Source organism: Eubalaena glacialis, chromosome 11 (genome assembly GCF_028564815.1).
Source record: "Eubalaena glacialis isolate mEubGla1 chromosome 11, mEubGla1.1.hap2.+ XY, whole genome shotgun sequence".
NCBI classification, from domain to species: Eukaryota; Metazoa; Chordata; class Mammalia; order Artiodactyla; family Balaenidae; genus Eubalaena; species Eubalaena glacialis.
The window spans coordinates 108,998,014-109,008,216 of record NC_083726.1 but is presented as its reverse complement, the minus strand read 5'-3'; positions in this window follow the sequence as shown (position 1 = coordinate 109,008,216).

Here is a 10,203-nt window from a genome sequence, read left to right as displayed (position 1 = left end):
AAGAGATTTCTGTGCATTAATTTTGTATCCTGCTACTTTACCAAATTCATTGATTAGCTCTAGTAGTTTTCTGGTAGCATCTTTTGGATTCTCTATGTATAGTATCATGTCATCTGCAAACAGTGACAGCTTTACTTCTTCTTTTCCGATTTGGATTCCTTTTATTTCTTTTTCTTCTCTGATTGCTGTGGCTAACACTTCCAAAACTATGTTGACTAATAATGGTGAGAGTGGGCAACCTTGTCTTGTTCCTGATCTTAGTGGAAATGGTTTCAGTTTTTCACCATTGAGGACAATGTTGGCTGTGGGTTTGTCATATACAGCCTTTATTATGTTGAGGAAAGTTCCCTCTATGCCTACTTTCTGCAGGACTTTTATCATAAATGGGTGTTGAATTTTGTCGAAAGCTTTCTCTGCATCTATTGAGATGATCATATGGTTTTTCTCCTTCAATTTGTTAATATGATGTATCACGTTGATTGATTTGCGTATATTGAAGAATCCTTGCATTCCTGGGATAAACCCCACTTGATCATGGTGTATAATCCTTTTAATGTGCTGTTGGATTCTGTTTGCTAGTATTTTGTTGAGGATTTTTGCATCTATGTTCATCAGTGATATTGGCCTGTAGTTTTCTTTCTTTGTGACATCTTTGTCTGGTTTTGGTATCAGGGTGATGGTGGCCTCGTAGAATGAGTTTGGGAGTGTTCCTCCCTCTGCAATATTGTGGAAGAGTTTGAGAAGGATAGGTGTTAGCTCTTCTCTAAATGTTTGATAGAATTCGCCTGTGAAGCCATCTGGTCCTGGGCTTTTGTGTGTTGGAAGATTTTTAATCACAGTTTCAATTTCAGTGCTTGTGATTGGTTTGTTCATATTTTCTATTTCTTCCTCGTTCAGTCTTGGCAGGTTGTGCATTTCTAAGAATCTGTCCATTTCTTCCAGGTTGTCCATTTTATTGGCATAGAGTTGCTTGTAGTAATCTCTCATGATCGTTTGTATTTCTGCAGTGTCAGTGGTTACTTCTCCTTTTTCATTTCTAATTCTATTAATTTGAGTCTTCTCCCCTTTTCTCTTGATGAGTCTGGCTAATGGTTTATCAATTTTGTTTATCTTCTCAAAGAACCAGCTTTTAGTTTCATTGATTTTTGCTATTGTTTCCTTCATTTCTTTTTCATTTATATCTGATCTGATCTTTATGATTTCTTTCCTTCTGCTAGCTTTGGGGTTTTTTTGTTCTTCTTTCTCTAATTGCTTTAGGTGCAAGGTTAGGTTGTTTATTCGAGATGTTTCCTGTTTCTTGATGTAGGCTTGTATTGCTATAAACTTCCCTCTTAGAACTGCTTTTGCTGCATCCCATAGGTTTTGGATCGTCGTGTCTCCATTGTCATTTGTTTCTAGGTATTTTTTGATTTCCCCTTTGATTTCTTCAGTGATCACTTCGTTATTAAGTAGTGTATTGTTTAGCCTCCATGTGTTTGTATTTTTTACAGATCTTTTCCTGTAATTGATATCTAGTCTCATAGCGTTGTGGTCGGAAAAGATACTTGATACGATTTCAATTTTTTTAAATTTACCAAGGCTTGATTTGCGACCCAAGATATGATCTATCCTGGAGAATGTTCCATGAGCACTTGAGAAAAATGTGTATTCTGTTGTTTTTGGGTGGAATGTCCTATAAATATCAATTAAGTCCATCTTGTTTAATGTATCATTTAAAGCTTGTGTTTCCTTATTTATTTTCATTTTGGATGATCTGTCCATTGGTGAAAGTGGGGTGTTAAAGTCCCCTACTATGATTGTGTTGCTGTCAATGTCCCCTTTTATGGCTGTTAGTATTTGCCTTATGTATTGAGGTGCTCCTATGTTGGGTGCATAAATATTTACAATTGTTATACCTTCCTCTTGGATCGATCCCTTGATCATTATATAGTGTCCTTCTTTGTCTCTTGTAATAGTCTTTATTTTAAAGTCTATTTTGTCTGATATGAGAATTGCTACTCCAGCTTTCTTTTGATTTCCATTTGCATGGAATATCTTTTTCCATCCCCTCACTTTCAGTCTGTATGTGTCTCTAGGTCTGAAGTGGGTCTCTTGTAGACAGCATATATATGGGTCTTGTTTTTGTATCCATTCAGCCAGTCTGTGTCTTTTGGTGGGAGCATTTAATCCATTTACATTGAAGGTAATTATCGATATGTATGTTCCTATTCCCATTTTCTTAAATGTTTTGGGTTTGTTATTGTAGGTGTTTTCCTCCTCTTGTGTTTCTTGCCTAGAGAACTTCCTTTAGCATTTGTTGTAAAGCTGGTTTGGTGGTGCTGAACTCTCTCAGCTTTTGCTTGTCTGTAAAGGTTTTAATTTCTCCATCAAATCTGAATGAGATCCTTGCTGGGTAGAGTAATCTTGGTTGTAGGTTTTTCTCCTTCATCACTTTAAGTATATCCTGCCACTCCCTTCTGGCTTGCAGAGTTTCTGCTGAAAGATCAGCTGTTAACCTTATGGGGATGCCCTTGTGTGTTATTTGTTGTTTTTCCCTTGCTGCTTTTAATATGTTTTCTTTATATTTAATTTTTGATAGTTTGATTAATATGTGTCTTGGTGTGTTTCTCCTTGGATTTATCCTGTATGGGACTCTCTGTGCTTCCAGGACTTGATTAACTATTTCCTTTGCCATATTAGGGAAGTTTTCAACTATAATCTCTTCAAATATTTTCTCAGTCCCTTTCTTTTTCTCTTCTTCTTCTGGGACCCCTATAATTCGAATGTTGGTGCGTTTTATGTTGTCCCAGAGGTCTCTGAGACTGTCCTCAGTTCTTTTCATTCTTTTTTCTTTATTCTGCTCTGCAGTAGTTATTTCCACCATTTTATCTTCCAGGTCGCTTATCCGTTCTTCTGCCTCAGTTATTCTGCTATTGATCCCATCTAGAGTATTTTTAATTTCATTTATTGTGTTTTTCATCGTTGCTTGGTTCCTCTTTAGTTCTTCTACGTCCTTGTTAAATGTTTCTTGCATTTTGTCTATTCTATTTCCAAGATTTTGGATCATCCTTACTATCATTATTCTGAATTCTTTTTCAGGTAGACTACCTATTTCCTCTTCATTTGTTAGGTCTGGTGTGTTTTGACCCTGCTCCTTCATCTGCTGTGTGTTTTTCTGTCTTCTCATTTTGCTTCTCTTACTGTGTTTGGGGTCTCCTTTTCACAGGCTGCAGGTTCGTAGTTCCCGTTGTTTTTGGTATCTGTCCCCAGTGGCTAAGGTTGGTTCAGTGGGTTGTGTAGGTTTCCTGGTGGAGGGAACTAGTGCCTGTGTTCTGGTGGATGAGGCTGGATGTTGTCTTTCTGGTGGGCTCGTCCATGTCTGGTGGTGTGTTTTGGGGTGTCTGTGGCCTTATTATGATTTTAGGCAGCCTCTCTGTTAATGGATGGGGCTGTGTTCCTGTCTTGCTAGTTGTTTGGCATAGGGTATCCAGCACTGTAGCTTGCTGGTCGTTGAGTGAAGCTGGGTCTTGATGTTGAGATGGAGATCTCTGAGAGATTTTCGCCGTTTGGTATTACGTGGAGCTGGGAGGTCTCTTGTGGACCAGTGTCCTGAAGTTGGTTCTCCCACCTCAGAGGCACAGCCCTGATGCCTGGCTGGAGCAGCAAGAGCCTTTCATCCACACGGCCAAGTACGTGGGGATTTTCTTGCCTTTTGGGAGGTCTGACGTCTTCTGCCAGCGTTCAGTGGGTGTTCTGTAGGAGCAGTTCCACGTGTAGATGTATTTCTCATGTATCTGTGGGGAGGAAGATGATGTCCGCGTCTTACTCTTCCGCCATCTTGCCCCTCCCCCTGAGAGATTTTATACTAACAGATTCAACACTGAGTTAACACTGACCTTTATTTACTGCCTTAATTTCAAACTAATTTCCAAATCAGATCATTTAATCGTGGACTCTGTCACTAACTGTGAATTTAGAACAAATTTACTTGGTCCCTCACTCAAGGAGTTCATCTTAAAATAAAAGTAATAATATCAGCCTCATTATGTAGTTTGACCAATTAAATAAGACATATTTAAATCTTTTGTCCATGTTTCTGGATCACGGTAAGTGATAATAAACTGTAGCTTTATGTTGTCATGCCCTGATAATAATGGTAAAAGTAATGTTATTAGTTCTGTCAGCTGTTTTGGAATTCCAAGAAAATGTGAAATTTATTAAGGTTACTTCCTTTTCTCTTTGACAACAAAATCATGAAATGATGTAAAAAGGATAAACTTGCAAGTTCATATGTACTTCTGTCTATAATAATGCAAGTTGAGAGAGAACAACCTGATGCTGAGAAGAATTAGAAGAGCCGGATTCAAACAAACAAACAAACAAATTTTAAAGGCACTGGAAAGTTTTTAAGGTAACTGGAGGAACAGGAAAGATTCAGAGAAGTGAGTAAACATTTTGGGAGTCACTCGTCTCCTAGAGGTATTTTGGTGAAGGGTCACCTGCTCAGAATCTGGGCAGAGGGCCATGGGTAGCAGGCACTCTCCTAGGTGAGATAAAAATCTCTGCCAATGCACTTGAAAGGCCAAAATCCTGAAGACAAAAGAGGACCAAAGAAGTGAGATTAATATTTTTCCTTCAAGCCATTTGCCAAATTATTAAACTTCACAGGGAAAGAGACTAAGAAGAAAAAAGTGAAAAGCAGAGTGGAGTTGTGACAGTCATGTGGTGTTGAGGAGAAAAAAAATTGGATTCAGTCTCCAATAAGGAAAAGGAGCCTTAGTAATTATCCAGGATCTCAGATGGAATTTCTAGAAGGTTTAGTCATAGGTGCTAGGATAAAGAAGAAGTGGTGAAATGGTAGGAAAAAGGTAGATAGAATTTTGCAGAAACTGCAATTTAGACTTAATCCACTCAGTCACTGTTGGATTAAGACAATATCTATAGAATCTAACACTTACCAGAGGATAATGTGAATACTATCTGGAAGAAGGTTTCATATTTTATATATGTATAATTACAGTGAAAACAGTCAAGCAAAAATTCTCTTATTGTGCCAAGAGGTAAAACAAACAAACAGACAAATGAAAGATGCTGCAATGAAAGATCCCATGTGGTACAACTAAGAACTGACGCAGCCATAAATAAATAAATAAATAAATGAATATTGAAAAAAAAAAGAAGCTTGGCAAATTTAAAACAAGATAGACTTTTGAAAATTATACCTAGGAACGTTATAGTAAAACTACTGCAAATTAAAGGCAAAGTTAAAAAGAAAAAACAGCAAAAAGAAGGAGGTATAATAAGAATGGCCAGTGCCTTTATAATGGAAACAATGAGAAAATAAATATTTTTTAAAGTGGTGAAAGAAAACAACAGAAAACCTAGATTTTTATAACAAGTGAAGATACGTTTCAGAAGTGAAGTCAGCACAAAGACATTTACGTAAAACATAAAAGGATTTATCACCCCCAAATTTACACTGAAAGAAACATTAAAAGGAATTCCTCAAGCAGGAAGAAAATGATTTCAGATAGAAACATGGAAATGTGGCCAAGAAATGAAAAACCATGGAAAGGGTAATATAAATTAATATCGATTATACAAAGCAGTAATAAAAATACCTTGAGAAGTGCAAAGAGTAAAACTAGAATTAGATGCATGACAACAATAAAATGTTGGGAAAGAAGTAATTTGAGTTAAAGTGTTCTAGGGTTCTAGTATTTCTTGGGAGTGGTAAAGTACTAAAATATATGAGACAACATGAAGTCAAGGATATGATTTTAATCTTAGAATAAGCACAAAAACAATAGTAAAATAATGGTTGACTAATTGTCATATAGAGAACATGCTAACCAACGCTGAGTGAATACACATTTTTTCTATGGAATTGGAAATGCTCCGAAAAATTGATTACATGCAGGCTATCATTTGGACCCAGGACAGACTGCCCCCAAATATACCTCAATGGAATATTGACTATTTTGAATTAAAGTTACTTAAGAACAATTTGAATCTCCTGTCTGTCTCTGTGAAAGCAGAAAATAAATCTCTCATATGAAAAGTGCACTCTCTGCGTCTGGAGGTAGGATGCACTTATCACCAGAGACAGGGAATCTTGTTACTTCTTTAATTTATTACCCCAAGCCCAAACTCTGTCTAGATTCTTCACTAATTTAGCCTAAGTTTTTTTTTTTTGTCCTGTCAATTCCTCACAAATTTATTGTTTATTCTTCTAAAAGGTATAAAAGCCTGCTTTGGCCACTTCTTAGGTCCCATTTCTATGAGATTTCTGTGCATACAAATTAATATTTGCTTCTTTTTTTTCCTGTTAACCTGTCATGTGTTAATTTTTATTATTAGTCCAGCCACAAGAACTCAAGAGGGGTAGGAGGGAAATTTCCCCCTCCCTGACACTATAAAACAAATTTTAATGTATTTTAAGGGAATAAAATAATTCAGAGTGTTTTATCATCCACAGTGGAAATAAGACAAATATCAATAATGAAAGAATAATTTAATGATACAAATATTTGAGCCACCAAAAAACTATGAGCTCATCAATGAATTTGATAAACCTGCAGGATACAAAATCAATACATAGAAATCTGTTGCGTTTCTATACACTAACAATGAACTATCAGAAAGTGAAATCAAGAAAACAATCCCATTTACCATTGTATCAAAAATAATAAAATACCTAGAAATAAGTCTCTCTAAGGAAGATTATAAGACACTGTACTTGGAAAACTATAAGTCACTGATGAAAGAAACTGAAGATGACACAAACAGATGGAAAGGTATATAATGTTCATGGATTGGAAGAATTAATATTGTTAAAATGACCATACTACCCAAGACAATCTACAGATTCAATGCAATACCTATCAAAATATAAATGGCATTTTTTTTTTTTACAGAACTAGAACAAATAATTCTAAAATTTGTACAGAAGCAGAAAAGATCCTGAATAGTCAAAACAATCTTGAGAAAGAACAGAACTAGAGGTATCACACTCCCTGTTTTCAAAGGGTACTGCAAATCTACAGTAATCAAAACAATATGGTAGTGGCACAAAACCAAGCACATAGATCAATGGAACAGAGTGGAACACCCAGAAATAAACCCACACTTATGTGGGCAATTAATCTATGAAAAAGGAGGCAAGTATATACAATGGGGAAAAGACATCCTCTTCAACAAATGGTGTTGGGAAAATTAGACAGTTACATGTGAAATAATGAAACTGGACTACTCTCTCACACCAGGCAAAGGAATACATTCAAAATGGATTAAAAACTTAAATATAAGACCTGAAATGATAAAACTTCTAGAAGAAAACATAGGAAGTATGCGTTTTCACATTGGTCTTTGTAATATATATTTTTTTAATATGTCTCCTCTGGCAAGGGAAGCAAAAGCAAAAATAAACAAACAGGACTACATCAAACTAAAATGCTTTTGCAAGCAAAGAAAACTATCAACAAAATGAAAAAGCCACCTACTGAATGGGAAAAGATATTTGCAAATAATATAGTGATAAGGGATTAATATCCAAAATATACAAAGAACTCACACAACTCAACATTAAAAAAAAAGAGACACAATTAAAAAATGGGCAGATAATCTGATTAGACATTTTCCAAGGAAGACACACATATGGCCAACAAGCACACGAAAAGATGTTCAACATCATTTATCACTAGGGAAAAGCAAAAATGAGATAGCACTTCACACCTGTCAGAAAGCCAACAAATAGCAAGTGTTGGCAAGAGCCTGAGAAAAGGGAAACTTTGTACACTATTTATGGGAATGTAAATTGGTGCAGGCATTATGAAAAACAGTATGGAGATTCCTCAAAAAATTAAAAATAGAACTACCATATGATCCAGCATTACCATTCCTGGGTATTTATCTGAAGAATACAAAAACTCTAATTAGAAAAGATATATGCACCCCTATGTTCATTGCAGCATTATTTACAATACCCCAATTATGGAAGCAACCTAAGGGTCTATAGATAGATAAATGGATAAAGAAGATGTGGTATATATAATACAATGTACTATTACTCAGCCATAAAAAAGAATGAAATCTTGCCATTCATAACAACATGGATGGACCTAGAAAGTATTACGCTAAATGAAATTAGACAAAACAAGACAAATACTAGATGATTTCACTTATATGTGAAATATTAAAAAAATGAACATAACAAAACATAAACAGATATAGATTATATAAACAGTTATAGATACACAGAACAAACAGGTATTTGCCAGAAAGGAGAGGGGGAACAGAAGGAAAGAAATATGTGAGGAAGATTGAGAGGAAAAACCTCCACTTAACAAAATAAATGAGTTACAGTAAGTCCTTTACATATGAAACTTCAATTTGTGAACTTTCAGAGATGCAAACGTGCATTCACATGTCCAATCACATAAGTTAGCGCACGTGTCTGGTATACATTGTAACGTGTGTGCATCCTCTACAAATGGTTGTGCTTTTATGTATTTTACTGTATAGAGTACAGTACTTTATTTCAAGCCCAGGATGTCCAGAAGGAAGCATAAAAGTGGTGGTGATGTAGCTGGTACAGTACTACCCAGACATCACTGGATCGTTTTTTCAAGAGGGTAGATAGAATTGAACCCAGCACGGAACCAGAACCTGTGCCATCAACGTCAGGCGTGAGTGAAATTGCAGCTTGCCCTCCGTCTCCTATTGCTGACAATTCTTCAGCTCTACCATCTCCCACATCCTCTCCCTCCTCCAGTCAGTAACTCTTCTTGCCTGTTCACTCGATACCAGCCCTTGTATGCCAGCTGTTGTACTGTACTACTGTACTTTTCAAGGTATTGTACTGTAAGATTAAAAATGCTTTTATTTTTTGTGTTTGTTTTTTATGTATTATTTGTGTGAAAAGTGTTATAAACCTACTACGGTTCAGTACTATATAGCCGATTGTGTTAGTTGGGTACCTAGGCTAACTTTTTTGGGCTTTGGACATGCACTCAGAACTGAATTCGTTTGTATGTAGGGGACTTATGTATTTTTTTTGTGGCAAGTTGCCTTATGACTAAAAATGTGTGGCTCACCGTGTGCCTCTTTCACTACCCAATTTAACGTTGACTTGACATTTTCATTTACTGAGGAAGTTCTGACCTCAAACTGTTGAGTGTAGTTTTGGTTCTCTCATGAAAAGTGCAAACTGCATGACACGAATATTGTAGAGAAAGACTTTGTTCCAACCTTATGGATTGCAAATCGAGGTAAAAAGTTGGGCTGTATGGAGTGAGTGTGGGAATTGGGGTGATAAGGTAACAATACTGATGGACTCTAGTTTCTACACAGGAAAAATGCTTAACAGGTACAGAGCTCTCAAGGATGAGAGATGGAGTGCTAGAGGTTATAAATTTATTTATAATTTGTGTAAAAATAAGCAGATATTGAAATTCTTGTCCTAACAAGTAAGGAAAGGGAATTCTTAAGAGAAAGAGGTAAGAGGATGGAATCAGGTTAAATTTGTGACTGAAAATGAAATGATTAATTTCACTGAGAACAATACATACTGTAAAGTGTCACACAGATGCAACATATTATATTATTAAATAAAGTAGAAAACCTATCATGGAAGCTCATAGGAGAGAAAACATTAAAAGGTAAGTAAAAGACATTTACAAATTTAAAAAGTGAGCAAGTCCAGGTAAAAACTTAGTAGAGCATTCAAATGAAATATCTTACATTGGATGCACTGTAAAATGAAAAATATTTGTATATCTATGCATATATGATATCATATATATTTAAATGAGCTTGAAATTAACAAAAAACCCTGTATTTGAGATTTTGCATGATGATTTAATAAGTGTAAAAAAAGTGACTTTTACCTGTTGGGGGAACTTAAGGTGTCATAATTTAGGATGGAAAAATTTCTTTATCCTTAATAAAAGTAGTAATAAATTTAGAGAGAATGCAATTCAGATGAGGAAAAAGATGATTTCTAATTCTTGTTAAATGATTTCATTTATTTCTTCATTCATTTGGTATTTTGAATAACTTTCTAATAGCTGCTTATAATATTTGCTAGATAATTCCAACATCTGTGTCACTTCAGCACAGCTTCTGTTGATTGTCTTTCCCCATGCAAGTCAAAATTTTCATGGCTATTCATTTGCTGGATAATTTTGGATTGTCTTATGGACATTTTGAATAAATATTTTGTTA